Genomic DNA, 19,134 nt, shown 5'->3' with positions numbered 1-19,134 from the left:
TCAATCCTCACATAAGTTTCTGAAGCTGTAAAAGATCACCAAATAGTAACCAGAATGAATATGACAACGCGGCATGGTACTGAAGGGATTAGGTTGCAGGTATGGACGCAGTATTTCAGTTATGGAGTTATGGCGGTGTCGGTGATGCGTGGGCGGTACAGGTATTGAGACAGCGGTGCAGGTGTAGGGTGTTGTAGAGAGAGATCAAGATTGGTACAAAATTACGAGTGTTTGAAACCTTTATGATGATTTTACTCCTTTAGTACTGAAACTCATTTTTATCTTGAGATTTGTGCACTAAGAAGGGTCTATAGAGGTCGGAAGATTAATGGCCACAGTCTTCACTATTTTAATCTCCCCACAAGTTTTTGAATCTGTATAAAATCATTAAACAGTAAGCAGAATGAATATGAAAATGAGTCTTGGTACTGAAGGAGTGTAACCGTATGAATAAGTTAGAGAAGGAGTTTAACCGTATGAATAAGTTAGAGAAGGAGTATAACCGTATGAATAAGTTAGAGTAAATGTTGTGAACGTCTATGAAAATCCAGCAAGCATTTGAAGGTCAGAGGAAGAAACACAAACGTTTACAAAGAATGAACGTCCATTAGAAGTGTTTATAATATTGAAAAATTGGAAGTGAGAGATTAAAGACTGCTAGAAACGTTTACGAAGAATTAACATCCATTAGAAGTGTTTATAATATTGTGACAAGTTGGAAGTGAGAGATTAAGGATTGTTAGAAACGTTTATACTGACTTAATGTGTGTGAGAACGTCAGAGGGAGTGACAGAAACATTTGCTCAGAGCTGCAGATGTGTGTACAGCATTGCAGGCGTGAGGAAAATACTGCAAGCACGGGAGGAGGGGCGGGAAGGTCGGCGGCACAGCGACCGACACAAACAACACCGCCGCCGCTGCCGTTGCCGCTTCCACCGGACACAACCGAATTAAACCGATTTTGCCGTGAATTTCCGCTCCCTTCGAAATTGTTTGTGTCTTGGAGGCATGCAAATGGTCGGTGGTGTCGCGGCGCTGCACTCATGAACGTTAATGAAGCCAAAACTCTACTTCTCCTTAATTCTCAATGAGATTATGCATATTTTTCACAGTTTTTGTTGATATTTCTTGCAGTTTTGTTCATGTTAGTTATTTATTCTTAATTTGTAGTGGATTTATTTTGCGTTTCGTGTACGTGTTTACTTTTTTCACCCACTTAATTTTGGATAATATTTAGAATTACTTTGTTCATTTTAATATGAATGATTTTACTTGTTTCTCCACGATTTTTTTTTTCTTACGATTATTGATATTTTTTTGCTGTTTCTCCTCCTTTGCCATGTCGTGGAGTTGAGGCATTCAAATTACATGAAAACCAACACTACCTTTGCAACTAAAGAAGACTGACTCCAAAACGACGCGTGTTTAATCCAAGGCTGAAGAAAAAAATAGATTGACAGACAAATAGAAAGATAGACAGCCAGACGAAGACACACAGACAGACAGATAGAAAGATAGACAGCCAGACGAGGACACACAGACAGACAGATAGAAAGACAATCAGATATAGACACACAAACAGACAGATAGAAAGATAGATAGCCAGAAGAGGACACACAGATAGACAGATAGATAGATAGACAAGTTAGAGAGATAGAAAAAAAACATAAGTAGATAGAACAAATGTATAGATAGATAAACGAAAAAAAAGCAGAAAGCAAAAAGAAGGCAAAATAGATAGAACAAATAGATAGATAGACAAACAAAGACAAATAAACAGAAAGATAGAAAGAAAGAAACAAATGAATAGATAGACAAATGAATAGACAGATAGACAAGACAGATTTATAGATAACGACCATCACCAAAAAAAGAAAGAAAAACAGAAACACTTTACATCCATACAAACAGATTTGAATGGCCACACACACACACACACACACACACACACACACACACACACACACACACACACACACACACACACACACACACGTTAGAGGGGCGAGAAAAACAAATCACACGCAAAAACACGCTACAATGATCAAAGACTGAACAGAGAACGGGAGGACACATCATTAAGTAGATAGGGCGGAGGGGAGGCGAGAAAGGACCTGCTATGACAACAGGAGCGTAACCTTCATGTAATCACCTCTCTCTCTCTCTCTCTCTCTCTCTCTCTCTCTCTCTCTCTCTCTCTTTAAAAATCTGAGAAAAATATCCGTCGTGTTTTTTCTTCCTATTCGTTGTTGTTGTCTCTCTCCATCGCATCAGGACACTTTCTAAACGCTTTCATAGCCAAGCATCGCCGGACACTCACACTCTCCCCAGCTGGAAAGTAAGCCGACAAGCAGGCGACGTGTAGCTAACTCTTATCCCTCGCCAGACACGGTTCAGGAAATTGGCGGGAATGTGTGTTTTTCATCGATACTAACACCACGAGTGAACGATTCCCGGGAAATAACTCTCCAGCGTCTATTTGTATCCGCTTAACGTTGGATAAGAGGAACATCGTAAGTGTAGGATTGGTTATTGTGTTTTCTCCCTTTTCGTGTCATTTTCCAGTGTCATTTGAGTGTAGTCTTTTGGTAGTTCATGTAACTGAGGATTGGAGAGGCTTGTGTGCTGATTGGAAGAAATAGTTATCTTGAACTGATTAAAGGATGAATTGACAGACGGAATGGTCGGGAAATAGACGTGAGACAGTATGGAAAAAGAAAATAGTTTGGAGTGGTAGAGTGAATTGACAGATTTTGAAAGGTATGCTCAAGATGGTGTAAAAAAAAAAAAGACTAGTAGGTAAACTGCTTGGAAAATAAGTATACAGATTAACTGACACGGAAATAGAGACATAGATTGAGTGAAAAATATAGAGACAGGTAAGATAGCTCTGAGATATATAAGAAAATAATGTGGCCTGGCAACGAAGAGATACTTGAATTGATTTAGAAATGGAAAGGTAAATAGAATGATTCAGGGATGGACAGGTAAGGAAGGAGAGATAGTTAACTCTTTCCGTACTGGGACGCATTTTTACCTTGAGTTTTGGGTATGATTAGACTATTTTATTTACATTAGGAAGGGTCTATTGAGGTCAGAAGATTAATGGCCACAGTCTTTACTATTTGAATCCCCACATAAGTTTCTGAAGCTGTATAAAATCACCAAATAGTAAGTAGAATGGATATGAAAATGTGCCATGGTGCTGAAGAGGGTAATCAGGAGATGGACAGGTAAAATGTTCAATTGAATCACGAAGGAACAAAAAAAAAAAAGAAAGAAAAGATTGAAGATGTTCTCAAATGTTCATCTTCGCACACTCATCAATTAAAGTCAGAACACAAACAAAAACCTTGAAAAATAATTATAAAGAAGCAGAATAAAAAGATAGAAAACAATTACATGGAAAAAAAATCATAAAGAAGCCGAGGAAATAAAGAAAATCGTAAGTGAAACAGAAGGAGAGAGAGGAACAAGAACAATAACAATAAGAAAACAGCAAGCAAAACAATAGATACAGTGAAAATAAAGACCAGTCAGTGACCAGTTGTGTTTCTTTGGAGAAGGTCATTGCTTTTTATAACCTCTGTGTGTGTGTGTGTGTGTGTGTGTGTGTGTGTGTGTGTGTGTGTGTGTGTGTGTGTGTGTGCGTGACAGTGATAGGAATGGAAGGGAATGAATGGGTTTTTACAATTCAATCTCAAGTTTCTAGTCTTTATAATACGAACTTACTAGATTTATATTCTTGTTGTTTAGAATATGCTTCTAGTTATGAATCTTACATACACTATATTTTCTATCGTATCTCTTTGTTGTGAAGGAAAATATTTGGTTTTCCTTAAAGTTTATTTTGTCTCTATTTAAATTTTCATGTGTTGATATATATACACAGTGCAGGAAACTTAATTTTGTAACTCGTGGCTTGGTTTTCATTTATAAACACTTGGTATCTGTGAGATTACAAGGAAAAGAACGGCACATAAAGACCGCAAGTTAAGTAAGTAGAAAGCTTTTGAATGTAAAGTAATGGTGTGCTGACAAAAATAACCCCCATAAGCAATTTTGCATTATATTTCATAGTGGCAAAGTTTGTAATAAAATGTGTATCGTGTGTTTTGTGTCATCACTCTTTGAAGTATTAAAGAAAATACACATTTTTAAAGACTAACTTTGTGTTGTTACTACAATTTCTTTCTGCTCTTTGTAGAACGTCAGTTTCATTTACGTCGTCAAATTTCTAGAAGCGATTCTGACGCTGACTCAACAAACGAATGTAATTTAATCCCAATTTGTTAAAATGTGATGAAGTTTTATGTGATGATGGAATTTGCATCGTGTCATGTTTGTTTTTGATGCAGCAAAACATGAAAACGAGGAGGAAGCTGTGTTGTCTTGCGAACAGAAGGGACCTCTTTTTAGTGGCCTTCAATACTGCAAGGAAAATCTAAAGGACGGTTCTAACATAATAAGTTGTGACGTTCCATCAATTTCTTCTTTATAGAAAACACCAAATCTTTTCCTTGATATTCATTCCAGCTTTACATGTAATTTAGATACATGTGTATTCTTTTGATCCTTAGGAATTAAAATTAAAACATTTTGACAGACTTCCGACAAAGAATCACTTCCCTTTTTTCCATCTTGCTTCTCCGATGCTAAATTTCTCGATTAACTTGCGCTGCTAAAAATAAAACTACTCTTAGAATAAATAAAGTGCTACAACAGAACTTGAATATCCATTAGGTAACATCAATCAACCGCAACATTCCTTAAGACATACAACGCTAACGGATAAAGGAAAAAGAGAAAACAGAAAAAAAAAAAAACGGTAGCAGACCTTCACATTCTCAGGCTCTATTCTTGAATACTTCTGTGCTCCACCTCCCCTATTTCAAAAGGCTTTATTTAAATTTACACGAGATTTTTAAGGTGTTTTTATGTTTCTAGAGGTAGATTGACAAGATTTCTGCATTATCAACAGGAAAAACACTCTTGAAAACCTCGCCAATCACCTCTGTAGCCTTGGAAAATAGTCGTGGTGAGAGAGCAAAGAGTTTCTGAAAATTGGCCGACCTCTTACACAACTCAACATGTATTCAGTGAGAGGCGAAAGCTATATAGTGAAGAGAGAGGGCAAAATATATCACATAGATCATTAAAAGAGATAATTTGATTTCTGAGGATGCATTAAACTTTAACACACAAAAAGTTAGTTCTGAGACGAGTGTAGTTGAGTGTTCGTAGTAAAGAGACGGGGAAGTACAAATTGGATGGCAAACTTATACTGTCTCTCTCTCTCTCTCTCTCTCTCTCTCTCTCTCTCTCTCTCTCTCTCTCTCTCTTCTCAGTAATAATGTGACAGAAATACTAACACATACTGACTGGCCAATGAGTTACACCTACCGTCTTTCTCAGCCCGTTTTGTAGAATGGCTAACGATGGACAAACTTTCAATGTAGAGGAGAAAAAAACGAATTGAACATTAGACTTAGTTTTCTCTTTCAATAAAGTGACCAAGAAGAAAGATTGTACATACATTCACTGATCGACAATATACTGCTGCACTTTCCTCGTTACCCTTCTTCAAATAACTTACGCTAATTTGTATATGGTGGAGAAAAACATGAGATCGAATATGGAACTTTGCTATTTCTCTTTCAGCAAAAAAAAAGTGGCGAATGAGATGTACTGTGAGATTCCCCGTATTCAGAAACGCTTTGTTCTCTCACCGTCACTGCTTTCCAGGGGCTCCAGTTGAAGATGGTCGTGTTTTTAAGAGTATTTTTATGGTTTTGGTGATAGACTGGTAAAATTTCTAGTTAAATAAAAGGAGAAACTGTCTTGAAAACCCGGCTAGTTGTCTCTGTGGCCTTGAAAAATTATAGTGAGAGGGGAAAGCGTTTCTGAATCCCGGCGACTCGTACTGTACCAGCGCTATTTCTTGTTACCTTTCTTGTTAACTGTGATGTCTGTCTTTCAGCACCAATAAGACAAGGAGAGCCATCACTGCAGGCACTCGCTGATCGATAGTGTACCGCCACACACATTCCCGTTACCTATCCTGTGATGGTTAATTGGCCAGGCCGCCAAAACACGAAGCACCGCAGCGTCGCCGTGCACCTGACAAGCTTAACGTTATTATCCGAACAATAGGTATGGGATTGAATCAGCGACGGTGAGAGGCTCGGCAGGGTTAGAGAGGCAGTTCGAGGAGCCACCTAGAGGGTAATTAGAGGTAACCATGGCAACAGACTCTAACTTAGGTGTACCAGATTACCTGTGGAAGATCGGGCGGGCGAGTCAAGCGGCGGCGGCGGCTAGAGGGGCGCATCGACAGCCCAGCGATGGCGGGGCGTGCAGCACGTGGTGGAGAGAAGGAGCCCACACTCGTCGCCACACCACTACACCTTCCACTCCTGACGCACGAGGGGACAACCGCGCCGCATGCCGGGGTGACGCGTGCGAACCGTCACCATCTCCGTCTCGCCTCGCACCACCAGTGTAAATGTTCCCAGGGCTCTCTCTCTCTCTCTCTCTCTCTCTCTCTCTCTCTCTCTCTCTCTCTCTCCGCGTTGTGTGAGGCTGCTGTAAGACGGAGGCGCGGCGGACAAGTCAGTGCTGCGAGGCGGTGTGGGAGCGGGAAGAGTGACGCGCCGTGACTGAGTGTGTGCGCGCTGCCGGTGACGACGGCGGGCCGCGGCTGGAGGCGGTGTGGCTTGCCGGGGCGGACCAGCAGCCTCAACCAACCTATCCCGCCTCTCCACCAGCCTCCTCTTCCCTCCTTCCTCCCTCTTTCTTTCCCTCCCTCTTTCCTGCTTCCCCTCGCGCACTCCTCCGCACTCCAGCCTGCTTCGTGCCCGCCCCTCCCTCCTGGATTCTCTTGTCTCAATTCTTAAGATTCTTATGTCACCAGATGTCAGAGTCTATAAAGCCACAGGTCATAATCAGAAAATGTTGCTGCCCACATGTTTGTAATGGATTTTTATGCATCGCTCTCCTCCTTTCCTGCCGCTGCATCCTATCAGACAATGGCTTCAGTTAATATTTCCTGCTTTTCCTCTCTCTCTCTCTCTCTCTCTCACTCTCTCTCTCTCTCTCTCTCTCTCTCTCTCTCTCTCTCTCTCTCTCTCTCTCTCTCTCTCTCTCTCTCTCTCTCTCTCTCTCTCTCTCTTTTCTTGTGTTTCGTTTGATTTTTTATCTTTTTAATTTGTTTATATGTGTTTTTATTCATTGACTGATTTTATGTATCGATTACTCTTGTGTTCATCTATTATCTTAATTTTGTCATTGCTACTCTCTCTCTCTCTCTCCCCCCAAAAGTGCAACCCAACCTGACCTAACCTAACCTAACGTAACTTAACCTAACCTAACCTAACCCAACCCAACCCAACCCAACCTAACCTAACCTAACTTAATCCAACCTAACCTAACCTAACCCAACCCAACCCAACCTAACCTAACCTAACTTAATCCAACCTAACCCAACCTAACCAAACTCAACCTAACCTAACCTAATGTAACCCAACCGAACCTAACCTAACTTAATCCAACCTGACCTAATCTAACCTAACCTAACCAAACGTAACTCAACCTAACCTAATTTTCCTCACATCTTAGCACTAATTCACTCTTTTCAGATCACACCGGCAAAGATGCAAAACTCTCTCCTTCCCTCACAATAAAAGGAAATTCTCTACTCCCCTTTCAGTGTTATTTTCATCGTTTCCAGTTCTTTTTTTAAGGTTATTTTTCCCGAGTTCACTTTTAGTTTTCCTCTTCCTTACACAACCTTCCATTATCTGCGTGTTTCCTGAAAGATGGTCATGTTTTTAGCTCATATATGAGAAGAAAAGTGTTCGAATTTTTTTAGTCCTATTTCCTCTCCTTTCTAACGCTCTCTTTTCTCTCTACTTTGCTCTTTTTCCTGTTAGAATTCAATAACTTCGTATTATCTTTGTGTTTTCATTTGTGTTTTTATTTCTTCCACTGACAAATAATCCTTCGTTTCTTCAAATGTCACTAAAATTATCTCCAGTACCATGACGTGTCTATTCTACTTACTATTTGGTGACTTTATACAGCTTCACAAACTTAAGTGGGGGAATTACAATAGTGAAGACTGTGGCCATCAATGTCAATAAAATCGTCTAATCACACACAAAACTGAAGGTAAAAATGCGTCTCAGTACTGAAGGGGTTAAAATAGGGAAGACTGTGGCCATTAATCTTTTGACCTCCATAGACGCTTCCTAATGTCAATGAAATCGTCTAATCATAACCAAAACTCAAGGTAAAAATACGTTCTAGTATTGAAGGGGTTAAAATAGGGAAGACTGTGGCCATTAATCTTTTGATCTCCATAGACCCTTCCTAATGTCAATAAAATGATCTAATCACCCAAAACTGAAGGTAAAAATGCGTCTCCCTTAACAAAAATAACGCAATTCACATTTTTACTAATACTAACCCTTCCATTTTTCTCTCTTTCTCTTTCTCTGTCTCTCTTTTCCCTTTTTTCATTATATTTCTAACCCCTCAGCTATCAACTCCCTCTACACAGCCTTCCATCCCTCATGCCCCGGCTCCAGCGTCTCCCCTCGCCTCTCCCCTCTTGTTCCCACTTCCCCTCCTTCCCTTCCTTGCAATCACAGGAGTGGGCAGCTTCCCCTTCTCCCCCTGATCGTCGTTTTAATAATTTCCTGAATGACTGTCGGCTCCGCTTTCCGTAATCACTGGCCGAGAGGTGGTGGTGGTGGTGGTGGTGGTGTGATGTGGTGGTGGTGGTGGTGGTGGTAGTGGTGGTGGTTGATGTTGTGGTGGTGGTGGTGATTTCTCCCTCTCTTTATTTCCTCTCTCTTTTCCTCCTCTTCCTCTTCCTCTTCTTCCTCTTCCTCTTCCTTTTCCTCCTCTTCCTCTTCCTTTTCCTCCTCTTCCTCCTCCTTCTCCTCCATACCGCCACTCTCTCCCATAATCTTGTAATCTCTTTCATACTTTTAAGGTGATTTTTTTTTCCTTTTCATTTTTTTTTCGTGTGTTTGTTGTTCTCGTCCCATTTTAGTTACTTCGTGTGTTTTGATTTCGTTTTCAAACTATTTTTGTTCATTTTTTTTTTTTTTATGTTGTGTTCTCTCATCGTCTTCCCATTTCTTCTTCTTCATCTTCCCCTACTTCATATATTTTGCCTCCTTGTTTTTTTCTCCTTCTTCTATTCCTCCTCCTCCTCCTCCTCCTCCTCCTCCTCCTCCTCCTCCTCCTCCTCCTCCTCCTCCTCCTCCTCTTTCTCTTCATCCTCTCATCATTCTCACTTTTCTCCTATTCCGTCGCATTCTTATATATTTGTTATTTCTCTTTCTCTTCTTTTTACGAGTATTTTCATGTCCCTTCCCCATTGCTTCCACCACCACCACCACCACCACCACCACCACCACCACCACCACCACCACCACCACTCCTGCGCCAACTGCTCCGGGTCTCGTCTTCGCCTTCGCCGTGTTATCAGCCTGGGCAGACGGGTCCCACCTGGCTCTGGGAGGGACAGATAACCGGTCCTCAGCCCCCCCCGGCCCCTTCTCTCACTAAGGACCTCAATTATCTTAATGAGTGAGCAAAATGTCGTGGTTTGTACTCCGACCCTCTCTCTCTCTCTCTCTCTCTCTCTCTCTCTCTCTCTCTCTCTCTCTCTCTCTCTCTCTCTCTCTCTCTCTCTCTCTCTCTCTCTCTCTCTCTCTCTCTCTCTCTCTCTCTCTCTCTCTCTCTCTCTCTCTCTCTCTCTCTCTTTAGTTTGCTTAATTTTTATGTGGTGTTTTATTAGTAGTGGTGAATAGATTATTATAGAATAGAACATTCTCTCTCTCTCTCTCTCTCTCTCTCTCTCTCTCTCTCTCTCTCTCTCTCTCTCTCTCTCTCTCTCTCTCTCTCTCTCTCTCTCTCTTACTCTCCAGTCCTTCCCTTCTCGCTCCCTCCCTCATATATTAATTCCTGTCCTTCCCTCTCTCTCTCTCTCATATATTCTCTCTCTCTCTCTCTCTCTCTCTCTCTCTCTCTCTCTCTCTCTCTCTCTCTCTCTCTCTCTCTCTCTCTCTCTCTCTCTCTCTCTCATTCCACTCAGACAATGTTAATCAGTCACTCTGCTTATTCCTTGTCTTTCATTCCTCTATTGCTCTCTTACCTCTCTTTATTCATGCCTTCTTTAGTTTACCTATTTCTTTTCTTTTCCTTCTCTTCTGGTTTGCATTTTTACCTTTTTTGTTCCATTTATCATTTATCATATGCTATTTAATTCTCTTTCCACTTCTCTTTTCTTTCTTTTCTCTTGCCTCTTTCTTTTTTTTTCTCTCTCTCTCTTTTCTTCGTCTTTCCTCATTCATCATATCTTACTTTTATTTTCCTCTGTCCATCTGTTTTCCTTGCCCTCCCTCACGTCCTCCTCATCCCGCCTCGCTTGTTTTGTTCATTGGAGACATAAATATACCTCACCCAATGAAATATGTGGCCACTGGATGCTATTAAGGTGAGGTATTGGGCATTTATAATAAGACTGATCCTAAACATTAATTTTACCAAGCCTCACGTATGCACAGGTGGGCGGAAGGCTGTAGGTAACTCACTGCCATCTCAGGTAAACGTGATCCAGTTAACTTTGGCTCTTATGATACTATAATTTAAAGGTGGTTTTGTTATGGTCTTGTTTTTTTTTTTTTGTTGTGGTGGTGGTTGTGGTGGTGGTGGTATTTAGTGATCGTGTGTGTGTGTGTGTGTGTGTGTGTGTGTGTGTGTGTGTGTGTGTGTGTGTGTGTGTGTAGAGAGAGAGAGAGAGAGAGAGAGAGAGAGAGAGAGAGAGAGAGAGAGAGAGAGAGAGAGAGAGAGAGAGAGAGAGAGAGAGAGAGAGAGAGAGAGAGAGAGAGAGAGAGAGAGAGAGAGAGAGAGAGAGAGAGAGAGGTGGTGAAAAAGTATATGTGTGAATAATGAAGTAATTAAGTGGGAGAAGTTCATTTTAAATACGTGTGGTGTTTTTTATAATGTTGGGGATTATTATTATTATTATTATTATTATTATTATCAGACACGTTGGGGGCAGATAATTAAAATGGAGGGACTTTATACTACTACTAACAGCACCAGTACCACCACCACCACCACCACCACCACCACCACCACCACCACCACTACTACTACTACTACTACTACTACTACTACTACTACTACTACTACTACTACTACTACTACTACTACTACTATCATTACCACTACCTCTACCTTTACCACCACCACCACCACCACCACCACCACCACCACCACCACCCCTACCACTGTCACCACTTACCTCTACTACTATAACTAATATCCAAGCAACAAATAAGCTAGTAACCCATAAGACGACTGAAGCTACATAACATTATCCTCTCCCCCTCTCCTCCCGTCACCTCCCCTCTCCCTGGCCCTCTCATTCCTTTTACGCCGCAGACTCATCTCGGCTCCTTATTCTTCCTGTACCTCCTTCCCAGACCGCTCCGGCCCCGCTCGATCCCCGCTGCGCTAGTCATCCTGAGATCAAACGGGGAAAACATCAAGATACAGATTAGGTGTAGCCGTGATGGTCTGTGGCTGATCATTCTTCTCGTCTCCCGTCTCCCCTTCACAAGCAGAGGCTGGTTTGTGGCGCGTGGCTTTCCAAGGGACTTCTTTAGGGCTTCCTTGGGGCTTCTTTGGGGCTTATTGGGGCCTGCAAGGTGGGTCATTTATAGGTTTGTGGGGCTGGTTTGGTTTGGTTGAGTGATGTGATGTTTGGTTCGTGGTTGACTGGTTGTGAGTGGTTCTGTGTACTTGTAAGGCTGATGGCTCCTGGATGCTTTATTTTCCTCCCTTTTTTTATGTTTTTATGGTGGTTTGGTTTAATATATTTGTTTCTTTTCTTTATAGAGGATTCAGGTATTTGTTTTTCTCTATATGTGTTTATTTAATTGGTTTGTTTGTGGTTCTGTGTACTCGTAAGGTTGATGGCTCCATAATGCTTCTCTTATTTTCCTGTCTTTTTTTATGTTTCTTTATGGTGGTTAGGTTTATTTTCTTTATAGAGAATTCAGACATTTGTTTTTCTCTATATGTGTTTATTTGACTGGTTTTAGGTGGTTCTGTGTACTTGTAAGGTTGATGGCTCTTTGATGCTGTATTATCCTGCTTTTTTAATGTTTTTTTTTCTATAGTGGTTAAGTTTAATATATTCGTTTCTTTTCTTTATACAGGATTCAGACATTTGTTTTTCGCTATATTTGTTTATTTATTTCGTATATTCGTTTGTCTGTTTACTTGTTGCGGTTTCTCTTATTATTTTTGTGTTTCTTGTGTCCCTTTACTCGTCTTTATTCATTCATTTCCTATTTGTAAAACTCAACTTTCTGTCTTTTTTCCTTTATGTATTCTTGTCTTCGTATATCTGAGGACTTCTTGCTATTTCCCTTACTCTCTTATACATTTCTATCCTCGTTAAACCTCACCACTTTCGCAGCTTAATTAACAACGCTTACCTAACCAAAACCTAACTTGGGAACCGTGGAACCATACGTGCTTTGGGATCCGAGGGGTCTCCAAGCGCATGGGTTCGAATCCTGTCCACGGTCCGAGTGTAGGTTATGCTTCCTCACTCGGGGCAACAGTTTCCTAGCGGGTGGGCTTTGAGATAGGAGGTAACCCAAAAAGTATACCCATTTAGCCCAGAAATTCCCGTGAAAACCACACATGGTATAAATAAGAAAACTACAAGACATACACTTAACTAACACAGTCAAAACAAATCAAACCAAAGCGCTTACAGAGGGCAAAAATTAGCGAGATTCCAAGACAAATGGTTAAGTAACGTGGCTTGCATAACGCCATAGAGAGGAGAACACTGGCCAGACTCCCTTACGTTGTATAGCCAGGACGTTACTGAGGAAGCCAATAAAGACCATTTGGCCAAGAGAGAGGAAAGGAAACACTTGCTGGAGTAAAAAAAAGAGAACAAAGAAACGGAGGATGAAAAAAATAGAAGGGAGTGTAAAGGAAGAGAGAGAGAGAGAGAGAGAGAGAGAGAGAGAGAGAGAGAGAGAGAGAGAGAGAGAGAGAGAGAGAGAGAGAGAGAGAAAGAAGGAAAAAGTCGATAAAAATGGAAACCCAGAAACACACACACACAAACACACACACACACACACACACACACACACACACACACACACACACACACACACACACACACAGAGAGAGAGAGAGAGAGAGAGAGAGAGAGAGAGAGAGAGAGAGAGAGAGAGAGAGAGAGAGAGAAGAAAGAAACGGACATACAGGAAAAAGAAGAGAGAAAAAATCGAAAAAAAAAATGGAAACAGAAACACACACACACACACACACACACACACACACACACACACACACACACACACACACACACACACACACACAGAGAGAGAGAGAGAGAGAGAGAGAGAGAGAGAGAGAGAGGGAGAGGGAGAGGGAGAGGGAGCAGAGGGTCAAGCCAGCTCGTCTGGGAAACTTTTATTGGTCCGCCGCCGTGCACTGAGTGAGCTTAATTGTCCTGAACTGTATTTTAGGTCAATTTCTCTCTCTTTTTATGGAATTTGTGAGCGTGGGAGAGTTTGTGGTGGTATTGACAGAACGCCGAGTTATTGCTGGCGTCCGTTGCCCAGAGAGAGAGAGAGAGAGAGAGAGAGAGAGAGAGAGAGAGAAGAGAGAAGAGGGATATGGAAAGAATTTAACACGTAGGAAGATACAGACTGATACAAATAAATGCATGAAATCTTTGCTTTTGTTTGAGTAAGAGAGAGAGAGAGAGAGAGAGAGAGAGAGAGAGAGAGAGAGAGAGAGAGAGAGAGAGAGAGAGAGAGAGACAAAACCTAACCTAATAATTTGAAAACAACTTGACTCCCTCCGCTAATTTCTAAGCTAACCCAACACACACCTAACTTTACCTACCTTTTTAATCTCACCTGCCTCCCTCTCCCTCTCTCTTTCCCTCTCCCTCTCTCCCCTCAGTCGGACAGGTGACGGGACACTGGCAATTAATGGTCGCTTAACACTTGATGAAGACAGACACACCAAACTTTACATCGCCACAGCACTGCGAGAGACGCGAGACGGGCGGCGAGGGAGGAAGGGAAAGGAAGGGCGCCGGAGGAAAGGGTGTTGAAGGGAAGGACGGAGGGGAACAGTTGAAGGGGAGTGAAGAGGAAAGGGAAAAAAAGGTGAATCACGATGCAGGAAGAGAAGGAAAGGGAGGTTAAAATAGGGAGGAATTGAGAGGAAAGATGGAATTGAGAGAAATATACAGGAGGGACGAGGGAAGAAAAGGCATGGAAGAAAATCATGGAAAGAGAAAGAGGAAGAGGAAGAGACGGGAGAGGAGAAGTGGGAGAAGGAAACAAGGGGTAGAAAAGAGAGAGGGAGAGAGAAGGAAGAAAAGGAGGGAAATAGAAAAAAAAATATGAAAGAGAAGAAAGAAGGAAAGGAAAGAGAAGAAAATAAAGCAAAAGAAAGGAAAGGAAAGAAGCTAGAGAGAGAGAGAGAGAGAGAGAGAGAGAGAGAGAGAGAGAGAGAGAGAGAAGTATAAGAGGCGTCACATTGTTATGGTCAACTTTACTACCACATAGGCACGCTCATTCATCTAGCGTGGTTGCCTTCCGTTATTAGAGTCACCCCCTACTCTCTCTCTCTCTCTCTCTCTCTCTCTCTCTCTCTAGACGGATTAAGAGATAAATGACATATGTGGTGCTTTATGTGTGCGTGTGTGTGTGTGTGTGTGTGTGTGTGTGTGTGTGTGTGTGTGTGTGTGTGTGTGTGTGTGTGTGAGTGCGTTCGTGCGTGTGTTGGAAATACTTTAGTGGCACCTGAGACTGCATGGAAATTCACACACACACACACACACACACACACACACACACACACACACACACACACACACACACGTCAGGTCGATATTGTAAATAAAGGGAAAGAATAAACTCACTATTTTAGAATTTCCCTTACGTGGACATTTCTTTAGAGAGAGAGAGAGAGAGAGAGAGAGAGAGAGAGAGAGAGAGAGAGAGAGAGAGAGAGAGAGAGAGAGAGAGAGGGAGGGAGAGTTCACAGAAATATACCAGTTTTTATATGGAATTTTTTTTATCATTTTGGAAAATCAAACACGATTTTCTTTTTCTTTTTCTTCTTATTTACAAACTTATTTTATTTTAGTTTGGGTTCAATTTTTTATATTCTAAGATTCCGTTTTCTATATTTGTTCTTTATTTTCTTGGTTTTATTTTGATTTCTCACGCAGGCAAGTAATAAATTGTCTTTCAGCTCTCTCTCTCTCTCTCTCTCTCTCTCTCTCTCTCTCTCTCTCTCTCTCTCTCCACATGTTCTTCCTGCCACCCCAGCTCAAAGCCCCTCCATTCCCTTTCCTTCTGCCTCTCTCTCTCCCTCTCTCTCTCTCTCTCTCTCTCTCTCTCTCTCTCTCTCTCTCTCTCTCTCTCTCACACACACACACATTCAGACACGCTTGAGTAATTTGTGGCATAGTTGTTGTGGTTACTAGCCGTGTTGATATGGTGGATGTTTATGAGAGAGAGAGAGAGAGAGAGAGAGAGAGAGAGAGAGAGAGAGAGAGAGAGATTCGTATATTAGTCTCTTTTTTATGGTTGAATGATAAATAGTGATCTCTCTCTCTCTCTCTCTCTCTCTCTCTCTCTCTCTCTCTCTCTCTCTCTCTCTCTCAAACATCCATTTCTCTATTTTTATCTTCCTTTTCTTTTCTTAACGTTCAATTATCTATTTAATTTCATCAAACTTTTCTTTTTTGTGGTTTTTCTTCTGTTTTCTTCTTATTTGTTTTCTTCTACATCACTTTTTTTCATTCCCTCTTATTTATTTTCTTCCCTTCATTATTTTTTGTCCCTTTTCTTCATTTCTTTTTCCTCGGGAGTTTCCTAGTTTATCATTTTTCTTTTGAAGTAATTTAGTTTTTGGTCTTTTTATTATATTTTCTACTTTTCTTTCTCTCTCTCTCTCTCTCTCTCTCTCTCTCTCTCTCTCTCTCTCTCTCTCTCTCTCTCTCTCTCTCTCTTCCCTTATTTGTTCCGTAATTAGCTCTTTTTCCCCCTCTGTGCAAATCTACTCTCCTTTTTCTTCGTCTCTCTCTCTCTCTCTCTTCTTCAATCATTTTCTTTTCCTTTCATAATCTTTTCATTTCTCAATTTTTTTTCTCCCGTTCTGATCAATTTTTTGGGTCTTGTTTCTCCGATTATCAGGGTTTTTTTCATTTTTGTGGTTTTGTATTATTTTCAATTTTTCTTCCTCGTTCTACTTGTGTTTTTTTCTTATTCTAGTATCACATCACTACTGAACGCTTTTATCTCTCTCTCTCTCTCTCTCTCTCTCTCTCTCTCTCTCTCTCTCTCTCTCTCTCTCTCTCTCTCTCTCTCTCTCTCTCTCTGAACCAATCTATTCTCTACAATAATCTTACTTCTTGCCTTTCCTTCTCTCATTTCTTACACTACTAAACATTTTCTTCCATTCCTTCTGCATTTCCTAACAATCCATTCTTCCTCTCCCTTTCTCTCTCTGTCCCTCTTAAGCCCCCTTCCCCCCCATCGCATCATCTTTGTTTTTTTCCCTTCCTTCCCTCATTTCTTACTCACCTAAACATTTCCTCCCATTCCTTCTGCATTTCCTAACAATCCATTCTTCCTCTCCTTTCTCTCTCTGTCCCTCTTAAGCCCCCATCCCCTCCATCGCCTCGTTCTCGTCTCACCCTCTCTCTCTCTCTCTCTCTCTCTGCCTTTCTCAGCCCGCCACTCTATCCAGGCCGCAAGGTGATCAATCCCAGAGACTTTGGTGGCTGCTAATGAACACTAACTTGCCACAATTACAGAGCTAATCGATACGGCTTCCTCGACCACCGCTTATCTGGTCACCTCCACACCCCTCACTCTCTGTCCCTCCCTCTCTCTCTCTCTCTTGATTCCCCACCCCCATTCCTTCTCCCTAGCTCACTTACCTTCGCTGTATCAACCTTCCATCTCCATCTAATGTTTCTCTTATTGTTTTCCTTTTCTTCTTCTTGATTCTCTTTTTTTCATTCTATATGTTCTTTTCTTCCTTCTCCTCGTGTTTTTCCTTCTTCCTATTATCTGTTCCATCTTTGTATGTTTCTCTTATTGTTCTTCTTTTTCTTCTTTCTTTTTTTTTTTTCTTCTTGTTTCTCTCTTCCATTATCTCTCTCTCTCCTTTTCTCCTCTTCTTGTTTCTCTTTCTTCCTATCATCTGTACCTTTGCCCGATCACTGTCCTTTTTTTTCTCTCGTTCTATTCTTCTTCTTGTTCCTCTCTTTCTCCTTGTCCTCCTCATCATCTCTCTCTTCCTTCTTCTTATTTTCGTGTTCACCAGTGGATGTTGCTGTTATTTTGTTGTGTTGTCTTGTATGAGTCTTGTGTTGAGGTGAAGAGATTGTGCGTTTCTTAAGTTTTTAAGATAAAGGATCCATTAATTCTATCTTAATACTGTCACCTTCAGATCGCCTATGCCATTCTAATCCTCTCATCACATCCACACATCATCCACTTATCATTTGCCTTCCATCACCCTAATCATTTCTCACCCTTTCTCCCCCCTCCTTTACTCTCCGTAGCCTCTCCCAGCCTCTCTCTCAGCCTCCTCACCCTACCTCATCTTCTTCATTCTCTCTCACTTACAAACTCATTATTCACTGTTTTTTACTCTTCCCAAGGAGTTTTTTTTAGCTTCCTTCACCCTCTATCACCCTTGCCAGGCGTCCCTCACCCTCTTCAAGCTTTCCTCACCCTTCCCAGCCCTTCCTGTTCTTTATTTCACCCTTCTTCATATTCATTCATCCTTTCTTACCCTTCCTTCTCCTTTCCTCACCCTCCCTCACCCTTCCTCACCCTTCTACACGCTTCCTAACCTTACTAAATCCTTTCCATCTCTTTCTCATGCTTCCTTCATCTTTCCTCACCCTTATTAGCTCTCCTTTATCCTTCTTCCATCCTTCTTCACCCTTTTCTCACCCTTGCTAACTCTCCTTTACTCTTCTTTCACCCTTCTCTCATCCTTTCCTTTACCCCTCCCTACGTTTCTTCACCCTTTACTCTTCTTTCACCCTTTCTCACTCTTTTCTCTACTCCCTCCGCATCCTCGCTATTTCTCTCTCTCTTACCCTTTTCTTCCACCCTCCCTCACCCTTTTTTTTTTTTACCTTCTCTCTACCTTTCTTCACCCTTACTACTTCTCTTTTACTCTTCCTTCACCCTTCTCTCTCCCTTTTCTCTACCCTCTCCCTTCCATCACCCTCTCCCTACCCTCCCACTATCCCTCACCCTCTCCCTACCATCACACGCATCACTCCCCCACTCGCCCACTCATCCCTCTCTCATTCCCAAAAAGTCGAACGCAGCTTGCCACTTCGCCTCTCATTTGCCCCCTTAATGTCATCACACACTTAGTCCTCCACGTCACTTTTCCGATAAGCAATTTCTTTTGGATTCCTCTGTGCCCTTGAACGTCGCCAGCTCATTATCTCAGCGGGTGCAGCCTGGTATATGTATCTGTCTGTGTGTGTGGGTGTCTGTGTGTGTGTCTGTGGGTGTCTGTAGGTGTCTGTCACGGGCCTCTTGTCTTGTAGGGAGAGGCCTTACTTCGTTATTCAAAATTCGATTAATTAAGGTTTCTCTCTCAATATCGTAGCTTCAGGCATTTTTTCTTTCCTTTCTTTCTTCATTCTCTTCCTGCTGTCTCTCTCTCTCTCTCTCTCTCTCTCTCTCTCTCTCTCTCTCTCTCTCTCTCTCTCTCTCTCTCTCTCTCTCTCTCTCTCTCTCTCTCTCTCTCTCTCTCTCTCTCTCTCTCTCTCTCTTCATTATATCTTTCACTTGTTCTTTCTATTCATCTAGTCTTTGTTTCCCAATTCTCTTTTCTTCTCTATCGTTTCCCCAGCTTTCTTTTTTTATTTTCCATTTTTTTTCTTTCTATTTCCTTTCAGTCTTTCTCTCGGTTATTGTTTTCTTCTCTTTTATTCCTTTTTTTCCTTATTCATCTTTGTCTTTCTTCCTTCCCTTCTTTTTTCTCTTCTCCTTTCTTTACTCCTTCTCACTCTTC

At 41.6% G+C, this 19,134-nt stretch overlaps 1 protein-coding gene across 2 annotated transcripts in view; it reads right to left on the bottom strand.

Moving 5' to 3' along the window:
- The window catches only part of LOC123511933 (protein amalgam-like), a 90,061-nt gene extending 83,372 nt beyond the window's left edge, over nucleotides 1–6,689 (bottom strand). For both annotated transcript variants that reach the window (XM_045268037.1, XM_045268039.1), the window contains exon 1: nucleotides 6,278–6,689. The gene's annotated coding sequence lies outside the window, so the exon portion shown is untranslated. The remainder of the gene's footprint in view (nucleotides 1–6,277) is intronic.
- Between the last annotated feature and the right edge of the window lie 12,445 nt (nucleotides 6,690–19,134).

The sequence above is a fragment of the Portunus trituberculatus genome, chromosome 32, assembly GCF_017591435.1.
Source record: "Portunus trituberculatus isolate SZX2019 chromosome 32, ASM1759143v1, whole genome shotgun sequence".
NCBI classification, from domain to species: Eukaryota; Metazoa; Arthropoda; class Malacostraca; order Decapoda; family Portunidae; genus Portunus; species Portunus trituberculatus.
The sequence above is the reverse complement of the archived record's forward strand: the minus strand, read 5'-3'. Positions and strand labels throughout refer to the sequence as shown.